The following is a 10,230-nucleotide window of genomic DNA, read 5'->3' as shown; positions in this document are numbered from 1 at the left end:
GTTGTACAGCCGACTTTGCTAGCGATGGTTCACTGACAAATTACGCTCTCATTTGCCGAGACGATAGTTAGCATAGCCTTCAGCTACGTCATTTGCTACGACCTAGCAAGGCGCAATTATCATTTGCTATTTATCTTGTGAGGCATGTACCGTCAGACCAATGTTCACCCATTATGGATTAAAGTTAAGTATTCCAGAAGCTACGTACTTTTTTTACTAGACTCAACTCCTTTAACTGTTCCAGACCTCACGCCAGCCTGCGTGAGCTTAAACGCGTGCCTTTCGGCTATCGCATAGTGGCTTGGCTGTCTTGCCAACTCACAATAGAAAGTTAATTGACATGTTTCTGGTTCGCTGAAAATGGTTCAAATGGCTCTGAGCACTATGGGACTTAACATCTATGGTCAGCAGCCCCTTAGAACTTAGAACTACTTAAAGCCAACTAACCTAACGACATCACACAACACCCAGTCATCACGAGGCAGAGAAAATCCCTGACCCCGCCGGGAGTCGAACCCGGGAACCCGGGCGTGCTGGTTCGCTGAATTTGAGGTTGTGTAGAATGTTTGCAATTTTGCTTTTCACAAGGAGGCGGCACGACCGTGGGGTTCGGGATTTGTCCGAAATTTTGGGTGGTGAAAGAGGACCCCTACCACCTCACGTGGTTAAAATATTAGGGCGCACTACCCGGAAAATCCCGAGAAAAATCGATCCAAAGTTTCTTAGGTGCCTTATGAGTATAAAATGTTAGACCATTCCCGATTCGCCGTTTGGCCTACATGATTAGCGCTCGGACCATTACGCTAGAGGTCTCATGTTCGATTCCTCCTCCCGCACTTTTTTTATCTTCTGTTGCTTGCAAAATTGCAGCGCATTGTTACAGGAGAATCGTGAAATTAATTCCCGGGAAGATTCTATAAAAATTCATTCCATAATTCACCATCAATTACCGTCACCAGTATTCCGAGACATGATTCAATATTCCTGGTTTGCCTCAAAATTATCAGAAACTCAAAACATTTTCGTAAATGTTAATGGGGCATGTTTTTGTACAAATTTATTGTAAACGCCCTGTGATTTTAAAAATCCGCTTTTATATGTTGCGCAAGATGTCACAAAAATTGCTTTGTTTGTTTTTACGATAATTACCACTGCGGTTCTTGTTTATAATTATTATATGTATAAAAATTGAATGTTTCCCAATCGACTTTGTTATTCCGATTAAAAACCCAATGTTTTTTCTTCATATACTTTACAGTGAAAAATGGAAAACCCACCAGCATGAATTGTGTTGTTGGACATAAAGAAAATAATTTTTATTCAAGAATGTAACTAATTTGTTAAAGATAATGTAGGTTTGGGAAACTTTCTGAATAATTGGCGGAATAACAAAAGAAAATGAAACAGAAGAAAAAAATGTGCCAGAGGAGGAATCGAACCAGAGACCTCTGGCGTAATAGTCCGAGCCCTAAACATTTAAGACAGACGGCGGCTCGGCAATTCACTAACATTTTATACTCATATGGCATCTAAGAAACTTTGGATCGATTTTTCCAGGGATTTTCCGAGTAGTGCGTCCTAATACTTTAACCACGTGAGGTGTTAGGGGTCCTCTTTCACCACCCAAAATTTCGGACAAATCCCCGACCCCACGGTCGTGCCGTCTCCTTGTCAGTATCACCGCGAATCATCTCGATTACGTAAAACAACGTTTCTCTCTACAGCTGATATATTCTTAAAACTTCTCTTGTTATTATTCCTGTATTTGAGGAAAGAATGTGCAGTACTAGCCATTTCGTTTCGAGATACATGTAGACCACTCGCATCATTCGGCCCTCTATTACTAGCAAGAATCGCAGTGCAGCACTCCTCTCCGAGCACGGAGGTGTCAGGGCATTCATCTTCCCCACGGCAGTTGAAATAGATTGTAACCTTCGTCATCCTACCAAAAATTTACGAAGGAAATAGGACGCGCTGTGACCAGGTTGTCGGCCGATGTGACCACGTACTCCGGCTACTGCGTCTGTCGACCGTTGTCGGTGCGACTCTGAACGCCACGTGCCTGAAACTCGCGCAATCTGGCGACTCTGGCTGAGTCACCATCTCCGTGAGCCACACGCGCCGTGCGGTACTACGTCACGAAGGCCTCGGGCGTTCGTTAGCTCTTGCGCCGTAAGCGCGCAGAACGGCTGCTGGCGGAGCAGCCGCGGAAGCGCAGGTATCAGATCTGCAGCCAGTTCCCACAAGTCAGCGTGCGCCGGTATATCTGTTCGCGACCAGCGGCACCTAGTGTGTGTGTGTGTGCGCTGTGGTGCAGTCACAAGCAGGCAGCAAGCGCCGTTTCGTCGTAGGGCCACTGATCACCAGGCATCCGACGGACACGAGGTAAGACTTGACGTGCTTTCACACAAGAGTGTATATACATTTCAGAAGTGCTAATGCTTGACACACGTTACGCAACAACGTGAACTTGACCAAAGTGACGTCATCGCTATGTTTACGCGCGAGGAACAGAAATCATAAGTGTACAATACAACATCCTTACAAGCAGAGCAGTGCCACACACTATTCGTCTACATGACGATGGTTTACGTAGTAAAAGAATTAAACATTTACCGGCATCTGGAGAATTTCACTTTGACAACATTTATTCACAGTGTAATATGTGAGGCGTTCAGTGCACAAGCGAATAAGACAGTTCACAGAAAAACAGACATGATACGGTTGACAAGATCGTACGAGAAACCTGCATGATAATTACAGGGAAACGTTTACAGCGTTCTAATGTGTTTGAATCATAAATATATATTTTGTATACTGTATTCCCATACAGAATAAGGGCAAATTTAAGTGGTATTACTTGCTGCATTCAAAAGAAAAGTGAAACTTTGGATTTGATTCTTTTGGGCACCAAATGTATTATTCTCGTATCTTCCCCTTTGTTCTAGTCTTCATGTTTTATTAAAGAAACAATTATGAAAATCCCTCTTCTGGAATATATAATTATAATTTTGTGCCTTCTCTTTGCTCGTAGAAAATATTTCCCAACAGGAATGTAATGCAATTTAGATTCACTTTCATCGGCTTGCTCTTGCAGAGCAGAGGGAGTTCTTGTGCCAGTGTTACACGGTAGGGTATTGAAAACATGGTGATGACCAGACGGAATGTACAGTAGTAAATCCTCCACGTCCTTTTCCTTCGCTTTTGTTGTTGTTTGACGAGTAGTATAAAGAGGGTCCTGTTGGATGTTACGAAAGTAAGTTATGAGATGCCCATGCTTCTTTAAGTCGATTTCGTCAAATTACACATCAGGGCTCCGATGCTGCTTAAACGTAAGGGTAAATGGGTATTCTATTTCATAATGTAACCACCTCATTGTCAGCCATTTGATCCTTTTTTTTCTGCACGTTATTGAATTCTCGAAGTTTCTCTCAGAGGGAAGTCTCAAAATTTTATTTTGATGGAAATAATTAAACGAAACCCTCAGCTGCCAATAGGTGTTTTTGATATACCTCAGTGGGGACAGCTGAAAATGCGTATCCCGACCGGGACTCAAACCCGGGATCTCCTGCTTACATGGCAGACGCTCTATCCATCTGAGCCACCGAGGGCACAGAGGATAGCGCGGCTGCAGGGACTAATCCCTTGCACGCTTCCCGTGAGACCCACATTCCCAACTGTCCACAACCTACATTCGTAATGTCCCTAAAGGATATTTGCCCATTCACTCATTACTCGCGCCAACTAAGGTGACGATTCGCGTAAGAATTCATGCAAAGTGTGTGCGTGGTCTCGTTCCTAGGCAACGGCCAAAGACTTGCAATGCAGGCCCGCAGCTGTCGACAAAAAACTGGCGTGCGCAAGGCTCTCAAATGTTATTTTATGAACGAGCACAGATGGTAAACTAGACAAGTGAGACCACCTGTTTGATGATGTCAAGAGATGTTTAACCTCTGAAGCGAGGTACAGGGGGGCGTGCGCCCTGAGACAAGTAGACGTATCGTGTGGTATTCCCCTAACTTGTCAGGTAGCAAGCAACCTGACTGGGAATATGAAACACTAACACGGTAATATACACGAATGTTGCAGATCTAATGCACCTTCTTGTTCAGTTCCAACCATCTTGTGTTTTTACTATTCATGACACGTTCAATTACATCATAATGGCGAAGATGCAGTAGAACGAGTGACTGCATGAGTTTGCAGTTCACATCGTGCGGAAATATGCTCCCAAACTTTCTGGGGGCGTGGAGGCGGGTGCAAGTCCTCCGGCGGACGTGGCGGCAGAATTCTCCGCCCAGTTTAAATACTCATCCAGTCGCCAACCCCTTGGGACGTCTGTTTGCTCCAGCGACATACCACAGACTGCACCTAGAATTGTTGAAGATTTACCGTAGTGCTTTTAGGAACGCCTGGTCCAGTTGTCTTTCCTCTGAGTAATTTTAGTTGATCTGTTCTACGAGCACTTGTTTCGAAACGTCATGTCGGTGCACCGCGATGGCTGAAACAAGTAGCTGTACTACCAGCTTCCTCAGCGGAGACTGAATCCAGTCTCAAGCTTATCTGTATCATCTTCCTTTCAGTTCTAATATAATCAATGAGCGACGGTAAAGACAGATTTTGATCTGTCCACTCACTTTACCTATAACCAAAACTAGCTTAGATTTTTCGGCAGGTCGATTGCTGAACACACTGAACACTTCTCCATACACTTTTGCTTTTCAGTTGAAACATCCCCTTGGAAAAATTAATGAATTACTGTGCTGATAAACCTCTTATGTTATTTGATTGTCAAACAGCTGTGCAAAACTGAATGTACTCAGACATTTCTCTCTTTACTTATTCTGTTCAACACTAGACTGACACACAATATTTTTAGCGCAACGCAATCTGACTTTCAATAATCCCTACAAAAGAATGGCCCTGACTAACAATAACCTATAACTTTCATGAATTACTTACCTCACAAAAATCTTCGTTACTCGAATTACTGCAATTCAGCGAGCGCCCATACTGACAGCTAAATAAAAGATTCAAACTATTGAAGTCACTAACTACTGATAGGCACAGTTAGCAAATGAAAGATTTTGATAGAGAACAAACAATGTATTTACCTTAATGTTCAAGTCATCATATATATTAGTTCATGATATCCAGTATTGCCAATTTACTCTTTCTGATGGACACACGTCCAGATCGTCCGCTCTCAAAATTCTGCCATCTCTGTCCCCACATCCACCACCTCTGGCGACTCACGTCCAACTGCACAACGCTACGCGCTGTTCACATCCAACTGCCCAACACTATAATAGCAAATATTCCAACAATGCCAACCAGCCACAGACTGCACACAGCACAGCCAATGACTTTCATATAGAGCGCTAAGTGGTGTTACCAGCATAAAAACTTGAACAGCCTACTTACACAGTAAAGCTTTGAGTTCGTTAAACCCCCCTGCGGATTCGGGGGTTAGAATAGGCCCGCGGTATTCCTGCCTGTCGTAAGAGGCGACTAAAAGGAGTCTCACATGTTTCGGCCTTATGTGATGGTCCCCTCTCGGGTTTGACCTCCATCTTTCTAAATTTATCCGAAGAGCGAGCCAATTGGGGAAGGGCGCCTTACATGGTGCACTGTATCCGTCGTGCAATTAGACCTTTAGCCGGATTTCTCGTCGTTGCAATGGTGTTCCGCTCGTTTTCGATCTCTTGGGCGAGGATGCGTCCCTGGGTGCGATTACCACGCTGCTCTATGCAGTGTTTCTTTTCACTGCGACGACGACCTTGGACATTTTTGCACCTAAGATCCAGCACGGTAGCCAGCCCGTTGTGGTGGGACCGCCATGTACCCTCTTGGTTGTAGCCCCCTGACAACACAGGGATCGCTCTACTGATGACTGCGCCGTTAACTCCCCACGTATGCCAAGGGGTATCGGGACTCCCGGCAACGGCCATCCTGCCAGGTGGCCTTTGCTGTGGCTGGGTGGCGCCCGTGGGGAGGGCCCTTGGTCGGAGTAGGTGGCATCAGGGCGGATGACCCGCAATGAAGCGTGGTACATCATCTCTCGCTGGCGGCCAGCCGCCAGCAGTCTCTAAGCGTTCTCGGGCTCAATTTAATGCTCAGAAGTACGATCCGAAAACGTTCCCCTCCCTGGCCACGCCCTGGGAAGAGCGTAAGTCTCAGGATGGAGGTAACAGTTATTCGCCCCGATTCTTAGTTTGTACGAGAGCTGATGGGGAGTCTTTTCTCTCCACAAAGCCTCAGTTCTTCGTCGAACATTTAGAGGACAAGTTTGGGGAGGTGGAGGGCTTGTCTAAAATGCGCTCTGGGTCAGTACTGATACAAACGGCATCCTCCGCCCAGTGACGCAGGCTGCTTGCTTGTAACAAGCTGGGGATGTTAACGTTACTATTACACCACATAAGAGTTTAAATATGGTCCAGGGTGTTATTTTCCATAGGGATCTCCTTTTGCAGTCTGATGACGAGCTGCGCGCCAACTTAGAACGTAGAGGTGTTCATTTCGTCCGGCGCGTTCATCGGGGTCCGGGGGACAATCAGGTTGCTACCGGTGCCTTCATCTTGGCCTTCGAGAGTGATACGTTACCGGAAAAGGTCAAGGTGATGGTCTACCGATGTGACGTCAAACCCTATATCCCTCCCCCGATGCGGTGCTTCAAGTGCTGGAAGTTCGGCCATATGTCTTCCCGCTGCACTTCCAGCCTCACATTTCGAGATTGCGGACGCCCATCTCATCCCGATACTCCATGTGCCCCGCCTCCCATCTGCGTCAACTGCGGGGAGCACCATTCACCTTGCTCGCCAGACTGCAAAGTCTTTCAGAAAGAGTGCAAAATCGTGGCATATAAGACCCTGGACCGGCTGACCTATACTGAGGCCAAGAGGAAATATGACAGACTCCATCCTGTGAGAATGACATCTTCTTATGCAGCTGCTACTACACCTGTGCTAGCCCCATCAGTTTCGAGACTTCCAGCCAGCTCGATGAGCAGTAAGACTCCTCCTGCCCCCTTGCCAGTGGGGGGCTCTACCCACCAGGTTGCTCCTGCGCCACCTACCTCAGGGGCAACACCATCCCCCCCATCAGGGACGTCCGTCCTTGCTTCTAAGCCGGAGAAGTGTCCAACTTCTTCGGCTTCTCACGCTCGCAAGGGGTCCCTCGGGTCCCTCCCTTCCCAGGTTTCCACCAGTGGGAAGGCTCACGACCGACAGTGGCGTAAGTGCCCGCAATCAGCTGGTCGACGGGCTTCACGATCCTCCTCAGTCCCGGAGACTGAATCGGTGAAGCCCTCCCAGCCGGTTAAACCCAAGGAGCAGCGTGAGAAATCAAAGAAGAAGAGCACTAAGCCCAAGGAACTCGCGGTGGCAGCCACCCCACCGCCACCTTCCAGATCTGCGTCTGAGGACGAGGTGGAGATCCTGGCGTCCGCTGAGGACCTCGATCTCGCCGGTCCCTCAGACGCCATGGATAGCACTAGCACGGGTGCTCAATCGGAGGCAGCAGGTGACCCAGCGGCGTAATCTGCCTTCCCAGTCCCGTCACGCCTTTGTCCGCCATGGACACTACCATCCTCCAGTGGAACTGCAGCGGTTTCTTCCACCATTTAGCTGAGCTCCGCCAACTTCTCAGCCTTCGCCCTTTCTTCTGCATTGCTCTCCAGGAAACTTGGTTTCCAGCGATGCGAACCCCCGCCCTCCGTGGCTATCAGGGTTATTATAAGAACCGAGCAGCTTATGAAAGGGTGTCTGGTGGCTTCTGCATATATGTCCTTCACACTCTGCACAGCGAGTCCGTCCCTCTCCAGACGCCTTTAGAGGCTGTCGCTGTACGCGTGTGGACGCCACAGGCTGTTACCGTCTGCAGTCTTTACATTCCACCGGATGGTGATGTCTCGCAGCCTGTCCTGGCTGCACTGGTCGCCCAATTGCCGCCACCTTTCTTGCTATTGGGCGACATCAACGCCCATAACCCTCTGTGGGGTGGGTCAGTGGCCACTGGTCGGGGCGCCATCGTTGAGCATTTATTGTCGCAGCTCGATCTCTCGCTGTTAAATGATGGTGCCTTCACACACTTCAATGTGGCGCATGGCACCTACTCCGCCATTGACCTTTCCATCTGTAGCCATAGCCTCTTACCATCTGTCCAATGGAGTGTGCATGACGACCTGTGTGGTAGTGACCACTTTCCGCTCTTTTTGTCACTACCACAGCGTCACTCTTCTGGGCGCCCTGGCAGATGGGCTATGAATAAGGCTGACTGGGATTTGTTCTCCTCCACTGCCGCTTTTGAGCCTCTCTCTACTGATGACATTGGTGCGGTGGTTCAATCGGTCACCACCGGCATCGTTACTGCCGCCGAATCTGCCATTCCCCGTTCTTCTGGGTCTCCTCGGCGGAAGGCTGTGCCTTGGTGGTCGCCTGAGATCGCTGAAGCGATTAAAGATCGCCGGCGGGCGCTCCAGCGTCACAAGCGACATCCCTCCTTAGCGCACCTTATCGCCTTCAAACGGCTGCGTGCGCGGGCCCGCCTCCTTATCCGCCAAGGCAAGAAGGAGTGCTGGGAGCGGTATGTGTCCACCATTGGCCTCCATGTCACTCCCTCGCAGGTCTGGGCCAAGATTCGACGCGTCTACGGCTATCGGACCCCTGCCAGCGTCCCTGCGCTCTCACTGAATGGAGCCGTGTGTACTGACTCCGACGTCATTGCAAATCACTTAGCAGAGCATTTTGCTATGAGTTCCACTTCTGCGAATTACCCCCAGGTCTTCCGCTCCATTAAAGAGCGGCTGGAACGTCAGAGCCTTTCGTTTCGCACCAACCACCCGGAATCTGTCAATGCTCCATTCAGTGAGTGGGAATTTCGCAGTGCCCTAGCTGCTTGCCCTGATACCGCTCCTGGGCCAGATGGCATCCACTGTCAGATGCTGAAACACCTTTCAGTGGACTGCCAGCGGCGCCTTCTCGATCTTTACAACCGTCTTTGGGTCGAGGGGGAGTTTCCGTCGCAATGGCGGGAAGGCATTGTCATCCCCGTTTTGAAACCTGGAAAGACCCCTCTGGAGGTGGACAGCTACCGTCCCATTAGCCTCACCAACGTTCTTTGCAAGTTGCTTGAACGAATGGTGAGCCGGCGCTTGCATTGGGTACTGGAGTCTCGGGGCCTTCTGGCTCCGTCTCAGGGTGGGTTCCGTAGAGGCCGCTCCACCACCGACAATCTGGTGAGCCTGGAGTCGGCCATCCGTACTGCTTTTGCCCGCCGTCAGCACCTGGTCGCTGTCTTTTTTTGACATGCGGAAGGCGTACGATACGACATGGCGTCATCACATTCTTTCTACGCTTCATGGATGGGGTCTTCGGGGTCCTCTGCCGATTTTTATCCGCAATTTTCTGTCGTGTCGTACCTTCCGCGTGCAAGTCGCGGCCTCGTATAGTTCTTCCCACGTCCAGGAGAACGGTGTGCCACAGGGCTCTGTTTTAAGTGTCTGTCTGTTTTTAATAGCCATTAACAGGCTTGCTGCGGCCGTGGGAAATTCTGTCTCCGCTTCCCTGTATGCTGACGACTTCTGCCTTTACTACACCTCTACTGGCATTGCAGCTGTTGAACGTCAGTTACAGGGCGCTATCTGTAAGGCGCAGTCTTGGGCTGTAGCGCATGGGTTTCAGTTTTCGGCAGCCAAGACCCGCGTTATGCATTTCTGCCGGCGCCGAACAGTCCATCCTGAGCCGCGGCTTTATCTTGCCGACGAACTCCTTGCTGTGGTGGAGACCCACAGGTTTTTGGGGGTGGTTTTCGATGCCCGGTTGACTTGGCTGCCTCATATCTGGCAGCTTAAACAGACGTGTTGGCAGCATCTAAACGCTCTGAGATGCTTGAGCCACACCCGCTGGGGCGCCGACCGCTCTACCCTGTTGCGGCTCTACCAGGCGTTAATCCAGTCCCGTCTGGATTATGGGAGCCTGGCTTATGGCTCAGCATCCCCATCTGCGTTACGGGTGCTGGACCCAATTCTCCACAGCGGGATACGCCTTGCCACTGGTGCTTTCCGCACCAGCCCTGTGGACAGCGTACTAGTGGAGGCAGGTGTACCTCCACTGCGGGTACGACACCAACAATTACTGGCTGCTTATGCTGCCCATGTTTTTAGTTTGCCCGGGCATCCAAATTACCGTGTCCTGTTCCCGCAGTCGGTCGTCCATCTGCCGGACCGTCGGC

General features: G+C 49.5%; 1 protein-coding gene across 1 annotated transcript in view; it reads left to right on the top strand.

Moving 5' to 3' along the window:
* The first annotated feature begins 2,185 nt into the window (after positions 1–2,185).
* Positions 2,186–10,230, top strand: part of LOC126418598 (UDP-glycosyltransferase UGT5-like) — a 130,599-nt gene continuing 122,554 nt past the window's right edge. Inside the window, exon 1 of the mRNA XM_050085431.1 lies at positions 2,186–2,385. The gene's annotated coding sequence lies outside the window, so the exon portion shown is untranslated. The remainder of the gene's footprint in view (positions 2,386–10,230) is intronic.

This window comes from Schistocerca serialis, chromosome 9 (genome assembly GCF_023864345.2).
Source record: "Schistocerca serialis cubense isolate TAMUIC-IGC-003099 chromosome 9, iqSchSeri2.2, whole genome shotgun sequence".
NCBI lineage: Eukaryota > Metazoa > Arthropoda > Insecta > Orthoptera > Acrididae > Schistocerca > Schistocerca serialis.
Note: the sequence above shows the minus strand (reverse complement) of the source record. Positions and strands in the feature narration are given on the sequence as shown.